Source organism: Mus caroli, chromosome 1 (assembly GCF_900094665.2).
Source record: "Mus caroli chromosome 1, CAROLI_EIJ_v1.1, whole genome shotgun sequence".
NCBI classification, from domain to species: Eukaryota; Metazoa; Chordata; class Mammalia; order Rodentia; family Muridae; genus Mus; species Mus caroli.
In genome coordinates, this window is record NC_034570.1 from 4,929,564 (window position 1) to 4,944,565 (window position 15,002).

Genomic DNA, 15,002 nt, shown 5'->3' on the forward strand with positions numbered 1-15,002 from the left:
TCTCTCTCTCTCTCTCTCTCTCTCTCTCTCTCTCTCTCTCTCTCTCTCTCTCTCTTTCTCTCTCTCTCTTCAAGTGTAGGACCCAGACACTCCATCAGTGGTACTTACTTCAAGATGCCCCTGAATGAGATACCAAGATGGATGCAAAAGCAAGAGGTTTATTTTCCAGCACATCAGGGTCGACCTTCAATTAGTTCCTGAGATGAGTTACTAAGAAGGGGACCCCAAATGGCTATTACAAGCAGTTTTTATACTTTTTAGGGACACAGGTTACATCAGCAAGGTTACAGTTCAAACTTATTAGCTAAACATATTGACCTTTAAATCTATTGACTACCAAGCATGGCATGCATTTGAACTCTACCTGCGACTTTCCAAAGGGTCAGGTAACTATCAGTCAGTACATTTTGAGAATTTTTTACTCAAGAATGTTCCTATGTGTGGAAAATGGAACTTGACCTAGCATTGACTCCAGGCAGGAGGGGGAAAGTTGTAAGGAAGGTATGGGACTGGAAAACTCCTTAGGGTCTCTCATCCTCCCCCCCCCCTTTTCTTGTATAAGCTCCAATTCTGGAGCTACACTCAGGAGTCTTGGTTATCTAACTCATATTCTTAACATCCTGTCCTCAGGGTCTCATATTGTTGGCCCAGGACCATCAGCTCCACTGCTCAGATTCTCTCTTTTGTGAAGGCTATAAGCTTGTTCAACATGCAGGGTCCTAAGGGCAATAATAGCAGGAAAACAATTAGGGGTCTGAACAAGTTGGATATGAGGGTGGTTAACCAAGGGGAGGAGTTAAACCAAGACTCAAACAAGTGCTGACTCTGTTCTCTTCCTCTCTTCCACTTGGTTAGCCCTTCTTTCACCTTGGCCACTGAATCTTTAAGAACCCCAGAATAGTCTATAGAAAAGCAACACTCCTCAGCTAAGGCAGTACATAGCACTCCTTGCTGGAGGAAAAGTTAAGTCTAATCCCCTCCTATTCTGTCGTACTACTTCTGATAATGAAGTTAATGATTCTTGAAGGTGACTGATGGAAGTTTCTATTCTCTCTATATCTAAATCAATGGCTGGCCTCAGACTGTCATAACTTTTCCCCTGAAAGACAAATGCAGAGGTCCCGGTGACTGCCCTTGCCACCTCCAACCCCAACAGAAGGGAGACAGTGAATGCTGTAACAGGTTTGGCAGACATGCACATAGGATAGGGGAAGGTACCAGAATCCAAAGGTACCCCCAGGAGGTCATGATCAAGGCCCAGTGATCTTGAGCATGAGCAGATCGATCTTGAGCATGAGTAGATCGTTCCTCTTCTGTACCATCCAGCGGGGGTCCACAGGGAGCAGGATGCCTGCAGGATGTCTGCAAGATGTCTGCAGGATGTCTGCAGGATGTCTGCAGGTGCATGGGAAGCATGCACCTCGGCTGTAATAATGTCCACCTTGAGGGTTGTGAGAGTGGTTAGCAGTACCAGGAAGGTCACTTTCACCAGGGTTCCAGCAATTGTGCCTGATGCCTCTGGATATAGACCCAATCACCAGTCTGGAAGCGGTGAGGGGGTCTCTGGCATCCCTGGAGCATTTAAGGCAGACAGTTTGGGCCAAATCTCATGTTGTATTGTCTGAAGGGCTTGGAGCCTCAAGAAGAGGTTCCTATCAGCAAGTCGGGATACCTCTAGGGAGGGCCCAATGGATACCAAGGGAGTTTGGGTTCCAAACAGGATCTCAAAAGGGGTCACATTAAAATAGTAGTGGTGTTATAGGCTCAGAAGAGGGCCAGGGGAAGGAGCACCACCCAGTGAGCACCAGTATCCAAGGTCAATTTAGTTAAGGTCTCTGAGGTTCTGCTCCTTCTCTCTACCTGCCCTGAGCTTTGGGACAGTATGCACAATGGAGCTTCCAATTTGTCCCCAATATCTCTACCAATCCCTGACTTACCTTAGAAACAAAAGCAGGACCTTTGTCTGATCCAATTACCCTGGGCACTCCAAACCTTGGGAAATTTTTCTGTAATATCTTCTTGGCTACCGTGGTAGCTGTTTCCTGCTTGGTGGTAAAAGCCTCAACCCATTCTAAAGTATCCATAAATACTATAAGGTGTGTGTAACCATATTTTCCTGGCTTAACTTCTGTAAAATCGACCTTCAAATAAACCCCAGGCTGCTCTCCCTTAGGTCTCTTACCCTGTTTGGCTGCATATTTACTTCCTGACATACATCACAGTGTTCTACAAGGTCCAATATATAAACCTTAGATCCCTTAACTGCTTGAATGAGCCTTCTTATCCCTCAAATGGGACCAAATGCATACATTTTATCAAGTAAGTCCTCACCAACTTGTTTTCTGGGGAGTATAGGTTTTCCTTCTTGTGTGTGCCACTGCCCTTCCTTTTCTAGGTAGTAGTTTTAGGGTGGCTAACAATCTGCATCCTTTTTTCTTCAGTATATTTTAAGTGAAGCCATCCTTTAGTCCAGTCCCATTTAACAGCAGGTGCCTCTTGCAGGCCCATAACTGCAAGTGGCCTCCATAGCCATTTATCAAGCCACTTGATCAACCTGGTTATTACCTTGGGCCACTGAGTCTCTTCCCTTCTGATGTCCTGAGCAATGAACTCTCATTTGCCAACTTCACTAAGGCATCCAAGAGATCCACAATTCACAATTTCCTGAATGTTTTTTTTTTTCTTTTTCTTTTCTCTCTGATTTGAACAGCCCTCTCTCTTGGGTGAGATGTAACAATGGTATTCCAAGTTCCAAGGCTTTGGTGAGGGCAATTAGGTCGGCTCTCTGAGCCTACATGCCAGAGGCTAGAGGTTCTGCCCAGATGACATTTAGCCATCCACCATGGCAGCACCCACTAGCATGGAGAAGACTGCTCCTATCTGTAAAGCAGGTAGCCTTGGCTTCCTGCAGAGATCAGTCTGAGAGGTCTTTCCTCCACTCATGGGCTCTCTTCACAGTTAGTTGTGGCCTGTCAGGAAGGAAGTGTGGAAAACCTGGATGGAATAGACAATTTTCTAGACAGATACCAGGTACCACAGTTAAATAAGGATCAGAATAATGATCTAAAGAGTCCCATATCCCCTAAAGAAGTAGAAACAGGCATTAATAGCCTCAAAACCAAAAAAAAGCCCAGGACCAGATGGGGTTACTGCAGAGTTCTATCAGAACTTCAAAGAAGACCTAATACCAATACTCCTCAAACTATTCCACAAAATGCAAACAAAAGGTACTCTACGCAATTTATTCTTCGAAGCCACAATCACTCTGAAACCTAAACCATACAAAACCCAACGAGGAAAGAGAACTTCAGACCAATTTCCCTTATGAATATTGATGAAAAATTCTCAATAAAATTATTGAAAACTGAATCCAAGAGTACATTAAAATGATCATCCATCATGATCAAGTAGGCTTCATCCCAGGGATGCAGGGATGGTTCAATATATGGAAATCCATCTAAGTAATCCACTAAATAAACTCAAAGACAAAAACCACATGATCATCTCATTAGATGCTGAGAAAGCACTTGACAAAATCTAACACCTGTTCATGATAAAAGTCTTGGAAAGATCAGGAATTCAAGGCCCATACCTAAACATAATAAAAGCAATATACAGCAAACCAATAGCCAACATCAAAGTAAATGGACAGAAACTTGAAGCAATCCCACTAAAATCAAGGACTAGACAAGGCTGCCCTCTTTTTCCCTACCTATTTAATAAAGTACTTGAAATCTTAGCCAGAACAATTAGACAACAAAAGGAGATCAAAGGGATACAATTTGGAAAGGAAGAAGTCAAAATATGATTATTGCAGATGATATGAAAGTATACTTAGATAACCCCCAAAAATCCACAAGAGATCTCCTAGACCTGATAACTTCACCAAAGTATCTGGATATAAAAATAACTCAAACAAATCTGTGGCCTTCCTCTACACAAAGGATAAACAGGCCTAGAAAGAAATTAGGGAAACAATACCCTTCACAATAATCACAAATAATATAAAATACCTTGGTGTGACTCTAACTAAGGAAGTGAAATATCTGTGTGATAAGAACTTCAAGTCTCTAAAGAAAGAAATTGAAGATCTGAGAAGATGAAAAGATCTTCCATGCTCATGGATTGTCAGGATTATTATAGTAAAAATGGCCATTTTGCCAAAAGTAATCTACAGATTCAATGCAATTTCCATCAAAATTCCAACTCAATTCCTCATAGAGTTTGAAAGAACAATTTGGAAATTCCTCTGGAATAACAGAAAACCTAGAATAGTGAAACTATTCTCAACAATAAAAGAACCTCTGGTGGAATCACCATCCCTGACCTCAAGCTGTAATACAGAGCAATTATGATGAAACCTGCATGGTATTGGTACAGCAAGAGGCAAATAGATCAATGGAATAAAATTGAAGACCCAGAAATGAAACCAACACCTATGGTCACTTGATCTTTAAAGGAGCTAATATGTAGCCTCCCCCAGCCTTGAGCAGGCTGGCTCAGATATGTTCTGCTACTGTGAAGGAGACCACCTAGGGAGGAGTCTTCCTACCTTGATAGGTCTACTGTTCTGTCACCTCTGTGCTTTTCTCCAAGACCCTGCTACCTGCTGAGAAGATGAACCTGTCTTCCTGAGACATTCCTGAATAAGCAACAGCCTGGCAACCATGTGCTGAGAGCCTGGCAACAAAGCATCAAGAATCTGGCATGGTGGGGGATAGGCCTTCCCCGTTTATAAGCTCAGACTCTTAAGTAAACTTTGGGCCTTGATCAGTATCTTGTCTTGGTCTCCTTATTTCTCTTGCCTTTCCCCCTATGCAGCCCCTGCCTACCCTTCAGGAACCCAGTTCGTGTAGCTGTAGGCAGCTACACTAATACCATACAGTAGTAAAAAGGCAGCATTTTCAACAAATGGTACTGGCTCAACTGATGGTTAGCATGTACAAGAATGCAAAAGGTGCCCATACTGGTGGTGCAAACCTTTAATTCCATCACTCGGGAGGCCTCTGAGTTTGAGGCCAGCCTGGTCTACAAAGTGAGTTCCAGGACAGCCAGAGCTATACAGAGAAACCCAGTCTTAAAAATCCAAAAAAAAAAAGAATGCAAATCAATCCATTCTTATTTCCTTGTACAAAGCTCAAGTCCAAGTGGATCAAGGAACTCCACAACTCCACATAAAACCAGAGACACTGAAACTTATAGAGGAGAATGTGGGGAAGAGCCTTGAAGATATGGGCACAGGAGAAAAATTCCTGAACATAACAACAATGGTTTGTGCTGTAAGATCAAGAATCAACAAATGGGGTCTCATAAAATTACAAAGCTTCTGTAAGGCAAAGGACACTGTCATTAAGACAAAATGGCAACCAACAGATTGGGAAAATATCTTTACCAATCCTAAATCCAATAGAGGGCTAATATCCAAAATCTAAAAGAGACTGGTGCAGACTTGGTTCTTCCCCATGCCCTATTTAGAACTAAAAATACTCCCTTTTGATTCAGCCTTACTCTTTTTAAGATCCTTTTTGGGGATCCCATGCCCATAACTGTCTTAAATGATGTGTTTAAACCTACATGTTGTTGTAATAATAATCTGTATGCTAAGTTAAAAGGCTTGCAGGTGGTGCAGAAAGAAGACTGGTCACAATTGGCTACAGCAAATGAGCCGGGTACCACAAAAGACATCTCACCAGTTCCAGTCAAAGATCTGATCCACATACACCTACATCATGTCCAGACACTCAAGCCTCACTAGAAGGCTCCCTGCCGAGTTCTGTTTACTATCCCTTCTTATTCTGTTTTTGTTCTTATAAAAATAGAATATGATTTCTATTCTCCACATAGAGATATAGACTTCTAAAATTCTAAGATTAGAATTACTTAGTAGAAGAAGAGGGGAATGAAAGGAAATAAAACTTGAGACCTGTGATTCATGTAATTTGTGTCAAATAGCCCAAAGAGTTGTTTGTGAGCTTTGAAACCTGGAGCTAAGAACATAGCAGAACAGGCCAGGACATGCCCGGGGAGGTCTGTCTTTAAGACATTCCTGAGGCTGCTTGGCCCTAAAGATAGAGATAAAGAGAATGGCATGCCAGACATGCCGGATTGGCCCTGCACCTCCCTATCTCCCACCCTTCTGACCTAAGTTAAATGTTAACAGGCTGCTAATGTTTAAATGGACGAATCATGTGAAACCGTGCCAATTCCTCCCCCAGCCCCACCCCTTTTCTATAAAAACCCTAGCTTCCAAGCCTCAGGGTCGAATCCACTGTCTCCTGCATGTGATACAGTTCGACCCGGAGCTCTGCCATTATGGCTCCGCCATGTGGTAGACACCTCTGTCTCCTGCAGGAGATATGTGTCGGCCTGGAGCTGCGTCATTAAACTACCTCATGCTTTTACATCCAAGAAAAAAAAAATCCAATATGTACAAAGAACTCAAGAAGTTAGACTCCAGAGAAACAAATAAACCTATTTAAAAGTAGGGTACAGAGCTAAACAAAGAACTCTCAACTGAGGAATACCAAATGTCTGAGAAGCACCTAAAAAAGTGTTCCACTTCCTTAGTCATCAGGGAAATGTAAACCAAAACAACCCTGAGATTCCACCTCACACCAGTCAGAATGACTAAGATCAAAAACTCAGGTGACAGCAGATGCTGGNGAGGATGTGGAGAAAGAGGAACACGCCTCCATTGTTTGTGGGATTGCAAACTGGTACAACCACTCGAAATCAGTCTGGCAGTTCCTCAGAAAATTTGACATAGTACTCCCCAAGGACCCAACAATACCACTCCTGGGCACGTACCCAGAAGATGTCCCAACAGGCAACAAGGACACATGCTCCATTCTCCACTATGTTCATAACAGCCTTATTTATAATAGCCAGAAGCTGGAAAGAACCCAGATATCCCTCAATAGAGTAATAGATACAGAAAATGTTGCACAGTTACACAATGGAGTACTACTCAGCTATACAAAACAATGAATCTATGAAATTCTTAGGCAATTGGATGGATCTGGAGGCTATCATCCTGAGTGAGGTAACCCAATCACAAAAGAACACACATGGTATGTACTCACAGATTAGTATTAGCCCAGAGGCTAATATGCAAGATAGAATTCACAAACCACATGAAACTCAAGAAAGAGGAAGACCAAAGTGTGGATACTTTGATCCTTCCTATAATTGTGAACAAATTACCCATGGAAGGAGTTACAGAGAAAAGGTGTGGAGCAGAGACTGAAGGAGTGATCAGCCAGAGACTACCCCACCTTGGGATCCATCCCATATACAATCACCTAACCCAGACACTATTGTGGATGCCAACAAGTGCTTCCTGGCCAGAGCCTGATATAGCTATCTCCTAAGAGGTTCTGCCAGTTCCTGACAAATACAGAAGTAGATGCTCACAGCCATCCATTGGACTGAGCACGGGGTCACCAATGAAGGAGCTAGAGAAAGTATCCAAGGAACTGAAGATTTTCAGCCCTGTAGGAGGAACAACAATATGAACTAACCAGTACCCCCAGAGTTCTCAGGGACGAAACCACCAACCAAAGAGTACACATGGAGGGACTCATGGCTCCAGCTACATAGGTAGCAGAGTATGGCCTAGTTGCTCATCAATGGGAGAAGAGGCCCTTGGTCCTGTGAAGACTCTATTCCCCAGTGTAGGGTAATGCCAGGGGTAGAAAGTAGAAGTGAGTGGGTTGGTGAGCAGGGGGATGGGGAAGGGGATAACGGGAAGAGGTTTTAGGAGGGACACCAGGAAAGGGCATAACATTTAAAATGCAAATAAAGAAAGTATCTAATATATATATATATATATATATATATATATATATATATATATAGCCTAAAGAACACTGCTATATAAATAATATTTACATTTTTAATTTATAGAAGTGGCACATCTTTTAATATTTTAGGTCCTTTGTTCTCTAACTTAATCATGTTATTTTAGTTTTCAGAGTATGTTTTTGCAGTTTTGTTCACTTATAATGGTCTTGGTGCTGTTTTCAAATGAACAATATCATTTAGAAGTAAGTCATGTTCTAAGGAAATAGTAACTTTCCCTCTAAGAAAGGTAAGGCATTTCACTCAACTTCTTAATAATATAACCAAAAAATCTGTTCAGTAAGAGCAATGCATTATGAGCATACATCTTCTCAGGGAGTCTGTACTTTTCCTTTTGGGTTATTTCTTCGGAAAACTCCTGGAAATCTATAATTTCATGCTAACTCATAAAGTATAGCATGAATTCCACAAATTCTGATATGCTGTAAGTTTTATTTTCATTCATCTTAATGATCTTTTATAGATGAAATTTTAGTGCCCGCCACACTGTTTAAAGTTGTATAGACCTTCAAAACCACACCACATAGTCTTCATCCTCATCAATTATGCAACAAAAGCAATATTATGCACATACTTCCAAATAATAATGTGAATAAATCTAAGATAATGTCTTTAGATTGTCCTGTGAATTATACCATATTAAGCAAATGCAAGATATCATAACATTTGAAATTCAAAATAATTTTATTAACCAAAACCTCATACATTTGGAATGGTATTAAATGGTGTAAATCATATAAATCAGCCCTGTAATTTGGAGCATGCATCACAAGTCATGTTCTTAAAAATTCCTGAAATTTACATTTCTATTCTCATTTGTTACCCTAGAGATATAGTGGTTTCATCTTAAATTCTTGAAGAGAGCTTTAAACAGACTTGAAGAAAAATAAAGTGTGTCTATCTGTAATACAAAATCTAATGGTGACATTTACTATAGGTGATAGCCACAAAACATTCTTAACAGAAATGAACATTTTTATTGAATATTTCAACATTTGATATATGATGACACCTGATATAGGAACTTTTCTATAAATCACATTGAACTTATTTTCACATTTTTAGAAAGACGGCCTAGTCGGCCATCACTGGAAAGAGAGGCCCATTGGACTTGCAAACTTTATATGCCCCAATACAGGGGAATGCCAGGGCCAAAAGAATGGGAATGGGTGGGTAGAGAAGTGGGGGGGGGTAATGGGGGACTTTTGGGATAGCATTGGAAATGTAATTGAGGAAAATACGTAATAAAAAAAAAAAAGAAAGGAATTTCCTCTTGTGGTGTGACCTGTTATCTCCAGAACGATACAAATTGTAGAACATCATCATTTATTTTTGTCTCGTATAAATTTCACATATTAAGACCTCTTTTCCCTGGTTACTTAGGTCTTGCTAGGATGTATCTGGTCCTGCCACCTCCAGTTTCAGCCTTCCCCTTCAGTCAATCTCCATTTCCTTGAAACCTCCTGATTACAAAAGACTGCTTTCTATCAGATATTCCTACAGCTTTCACACAAGCACAGGCTCAGGGCTCAGAAAGGCTACCAGTTCTTTTTCCCATTATCCATTCTAATCTTCTTAGGATACTGCTAGCCTACCATACCATTTGCTTCAATCACCTCTCTCAACACATGCCCTTTCCTCTTGGACTCACTGCTATGCTTCTGACCTGGAGCTCATGAGTAATACATGTGACAGGGAACCAGATAGGATTTCTGCTCCCTCGCCCCCTCCCTCCCTCCCTCCTTCCCCCTCCCCCTCCCCCTCTCCCTCTCCCTCTCTCCCTCTATGCTATCCTATACAACCCCAGCTGCCTGAGTCATATGTCCAGATCATGCTGGAACTTGGTACTCTTTCCTGAGATCAAGTCCTATCAATTGCCAGTGGATTTCTTAAACTCTGCTCCACCTGATAGCTCACCTAAGACTCACATTCTACTTACATGCTCAGTTTCATTTATTTCTTCACTATTTCTACCCCTCTCATGACTGGCCTATCCTATAAACAACGAGCAACTGATCCTGATGAATCCTTCTGACACTTGCCTCCACTACCACCACTACCACCACTTCCAATTACCTGGTCTACCACTATTAGTGTAGACAGTGCATATATTTAGTCTGTTGAGATCCCTGAACCTAAGCCTGCCTTGCACCTTGCTCAGAATTCAGATCTAGACATGGTTACATATCCTGTGCAGAGATCAATCTGGTGAGCACCTTACCCCAAATACTAGCCTGTCTACTCCATATCCAACGTCTAGGCTTAGCCCAATGTATACATGTGTGCTAGGATACAACCTGATGCGTCCTTAGAATCTGTCCTAAAGATGCCATTCCCGTATACTTGTATCTTGTTACATAGTCTGGACCAGACTGAGGAAGCATAAAATTTTATATCAGACACACAGCCAAGGAAAGAAATCCATATGAATAGAACTTATCATAAAAAAACACAAACAATATAAAATACCAAGGATTTCTTCCTAAATCCACCAGTGCTATAGAAATGTTCTCCAATGAGAACTATTTTGATGAACTCAGGACATATAACTTAAAAGAACAACAATAAACTTCATTAAAGGAATCAAGTAATTTACAGAATGAACAAGCAAACAGTTCATTTTAAAACAATGAATTGTTTAATAGAGCATCAAGAAACAAGTAAGTAGTGCCTAAGAAAACACAAATACACAGCTTAATAAAATTATAAAGTAAACCTATAATTTGAAAAGTGAATTCAGTACAGAAATAAAAATTATGGTAGAGAAGTAAAAATAAAATGATGATAGAACTTAAATTCTTACAAATAGAATAAATTAAATAGAAGATAGACTATTAGAACTTAAAGACAAGAGAAATCAGAACACACATGCAAAAGTTTGAAAAAATTTAAAACACAAACACATTAAAGAAATCAGACACCATGGAAAGAAGAAATGTGCAAATTCTAGAAAAAGATAAGAAAGTGATAGAATTCAATAACATAGATTATATCTTCAACAAAATAATTAAGAAAAACTTTTACAAACTATGTTAAGGCATAACCAAACATATACAAGGAGCACATAATGACAGGGATAGAAAAAAATTTCATGGCATATCATGGTTAAAACAATGAATAGAACAAGAAAAACAGCCAGAGAGAAAAATAAAATAAAACAAAACATGACACATATAAAGAAAACCCCAACAGAGCAGCTGAGATATTAATGGAAACACTAAAAACGGAAGAGCCTGGAGCAATGAACTCCAATGCTCTAAAACAGACTGACTGATATGGATTACCATATCCAACAAAAATACACACCTTAGTTGAAGGTAAAAAAAAAATCATTCATGACACAAAGTTGCTAAAAGAGTTACAGACAACTACACCAGTACCAAAAAGAGTAATGAAAGCAATACTTCAGACTGAAGAAAGTAAGAACAGACCAAAAACTGTAGAAAGAAAACTATGAACCCATTATCACTAAAACACCGAGTACACTAAGACCATAAACAGCAAACAAACAAAAACCCAAGTAAAAAATTATTGTAATCAACATAAACTTTTCAACAATAACTCTCAATATTAATATACTCAACTCTAATTTAAAAACAGAAAAGAAGCTAGCTGAATGGATCCAGAAACAAAAGCTATCTACCTGTGGTACATAAGGAACATGTCTTACTTTTATAGATGGAAACAATTTTCAAGTAATGAAATGCATGAAAATATTACAATCAAATACAGCCAGGAAACAAGATAACACTACTATCCTAAGATCCAGTAGACTTTAACCTAAAGCTAATTAGAAAAGACAAGGGAGTATACTAACTCTAATCAAGGGAACAATTAGCCAATGCATTGTAATTCTAAACATTAATTCACCAGACTGTTATGCACAGTTTTGTAAAAGGCGTAATTAAAGACACAGATTAACACTGACTCAACACTATATGATTTTAATACTTCACTTTCTCTGAAAGACAGATCATTTTGCAAAATTAAACAGAGAAATATCAGAATTAAATGGCATCATACAGCAAATAGACTTAAATATTTTAAAAATATTCTACCCAAACAACAGAAAATATATATTATACTCAGCAGCTCATAGGATCTTCTCTAAAATGCACCACATCCTGGGAAATCAACCTAACCTAAATAAATTCAGAAAAACAGGTGAAATAATCGACTGTATCCTACCTGAAACAATTGTTACAAAACTTAAAATTGACTGAAAAATATCTAACAAAAATATATATACTCAACCAGGGGCTTATAAAACTCATTACCTAATGATGGATGGGTTAAAGTCAAAATTAAAAGATCAAAAATATCTGAAAATAGACAAAAATGAAAATAAAACATAATCTCTGGGACATATTAGAAGAAGTCTCTGAACTACTATATTTTTAAAAATTAGAAAAATGCCAGGCAATGCTGGCGAATGCCTTTAATCCCAGCACTTGGGAGGCAGAGGCAGGCAGATTTCTGAGTTTGAGGCCAGCCTGGTCTGCAGAGTAAGTTCCAGGACAGCCAGGGTTATACAGAGAAACCCTGTATGGAAAAGAAAAAAAAAAATCAAAAAAAACAAAAATGAAATAATGATGCAAATTAAAATGTGTAAAAAGAAGAACAAACTAAGTCCAAATACAATTGACAGCAAGAAATAAAATCCAGGCCAGCACTTGGTCACTTAGGGCACGGAGTCAGTGGACACACCCACGGTCCCTAGAGGACTCTCCACTTGATCTTAGGATCACTGGTGAGAGGAACACAACATCTGTTCCTATCCAATAGTCCGGGACATCAGACAGCAGAAGGGAAGCAGAAAACCTGACCTAACCAGGGGCACAAGTCCCTTCTGGTAGGCAACAGCACCAGGTCACCTAGGGCACAGAATCGGCAGACACCCCCATGGTCACCAGAGGACTCTCGACGCGATCTTAGGATCAATGAGCAGATAGATTTAAGGTCCCAAAGGAGACACCACTTCCAGGCACTGTAACAGGCCCAGGATCTTAGGACAACAGGATCCCAGGATAACAGAATCTGGGTCACACCAGTATTTCAGGGTCTCAGAGGAAGCTTGACTGACAAAAACTCTGACACACCCAGAATCTCAGGTTCAGAGGAGCCCAAAATCAAAGTATCACAGAGAAAGCTGGACTCTGAGGAGTCCTGAATCAACTGGGATTATTGGAAGGACAGGCTCCAATCAGATATATTGAGGGCAACAAGCACTTGAGATAAACAGATGACAGGAGGAAAGCATAAGAACAGAAGCAACAGAAACTAAGGTTACTTGGCATCATAATAACCAAATGTCCCCAACTTAGCAAGTCCTGTATACACCATCATACAAGAAAAGCAAGACATGGATCTAAAGTCACTTCTCATGATGATGATGGAGGACTTTAAGAAGTAAATACAGGAAAACACAGGTAAACACCTAAAAGCCTTTAAAGAAGAAACACAAAAATGCATTAGAGAGTTACAGGAAAACACTACCAAACAGGTGATGGAATTGAACAAGACCTAAAAACAGAAGTAGATACAATAAAGAAAACCCAAATTGAGATAACTCTGGAGATAGAAACCCTAGGAAAGAAATCAGAAACCATAGATGAGAGCATGAGCAACAGAATACAAGAGATGGAAGAGAGAATCTGAGGTACAGAAGATTCCATAGGGAATATAGACACAACAATCAAAGAAAATGCAAAATGCAAAAACATCCTAACTCAAAACATCCAGGAAATGCAGGACACAATGAGAAGATCAAACCTACAGATAAAAGGAGTAGATGAGAATGAAGATTTTCAACTTAAAGGGCCAGCAAATATCTTCAACAAATTATTGAAGAAAACTTCCCTAAACTAAAGAAAGAGATGCCCATGAACTTACAAGAAGCCTACAGAACTCCAAATAGACTGGATCCAGAAAAGAAATTCCTCTCGACATATAATAGTCAGAACAACAAATGTACTAAATAAAGACAGGATATTAAAAGCAGTAAGGGAAAAGGGTCAAGTAACATATAAAGGAAGACCTATTAGAATTACTACAGACTTCTCACCAGAGATTATGAAAGCCAGAAGACCCTGGACACATGTCATAGAGACCCTAAGAGAACACAAATGCCAGCCCACGCTAGTAAACCCAGGAAAACTCTCAATTACCATAGATGGAGAAACCAAAGTATTCCATGACAAAACCAAATTCACACATCTTTCCATGCATCCAACCCTTCAAAGGATAATAACAGCAAAACACCAATACAAGGATGAAAACTCTGCCCTTAAAAAAGCAAGACAGTAATCCTTCAACAAACCTAAAAGAAGACAGCCACAAGAAGAACAGAATCCCAACTCTAACAACAAAAATAACAGGAAGTAACAATTACTTTTCCTTAATATCTCTTAATATCAATGGAGACAATTCCCCCAATAAAAAGACATAGACTAAGAGCCTGGCTACACAAACAGGACCCAACATTTTGCTGCTTACAGGAAACCCACCTCAGGGAAAAAGACAGACACTACCTCAAGTGAAAGACTGGAAAATAAGTTTCCAAGCAAAAGGTCTGAAGAAACAAGCTGGAGTACCCATTCCAATATTGAATAAAATCGACTTCCAACCCAAAGTTATCAAAAAAGACAAGGAAGGGCACTTCATATTCATCAAAGGTAAAATCTTCCAAGATGAACTCTCAATTCGGAATAATTATGCTCCAAATGCAAGGGTAGCCACATTCATTAAAGAAAATTTAGTAAAGCTCAAAGCACACAATGAACTTCACACAATAATAGTGGGAGACTTCAACACCCCACTCTCACCAATGGAGAGATCCTGGAAACAGAAACTAAACAGAGACAGTGAAACTAACAGAAGTTATGAAACAAATGTATTTAACAGATATCTACAGAACATTTTATCCTAAATCAAAAGGATATACCTTCTTTTAGCACCTCATGGTACCTTCTCCAAAATTGACCATAAAATTGGTCACAAAACAGGCCTCAACAGATACAAAAATATTGAAATTGTCCTATGCATCCTATCAGATCACCACGAACTAAGGCTGATCTTCAGTAACAACATGAGTAATACAAAGCCAACATTCATGTGGAAACTGAACAACACTCTCCTCAAGA

At 39.6% G+C, this 15,002-nt stretch overlaps 1 protein-coding gene across 11 annotated transcripts in view; it reads right to left on the reverse strand.

Moving 5' to 3' along the window:
* Positions 1 to 15,002, reverse strand: part of Sntg1 (syntrophin gamma 1) — an 835,208-nt gene that overhangs the window by 288,489 nt on the left and 531,717 nt on the right. The gene's annotated exons all lie outside the window — the stretch shown is intronic.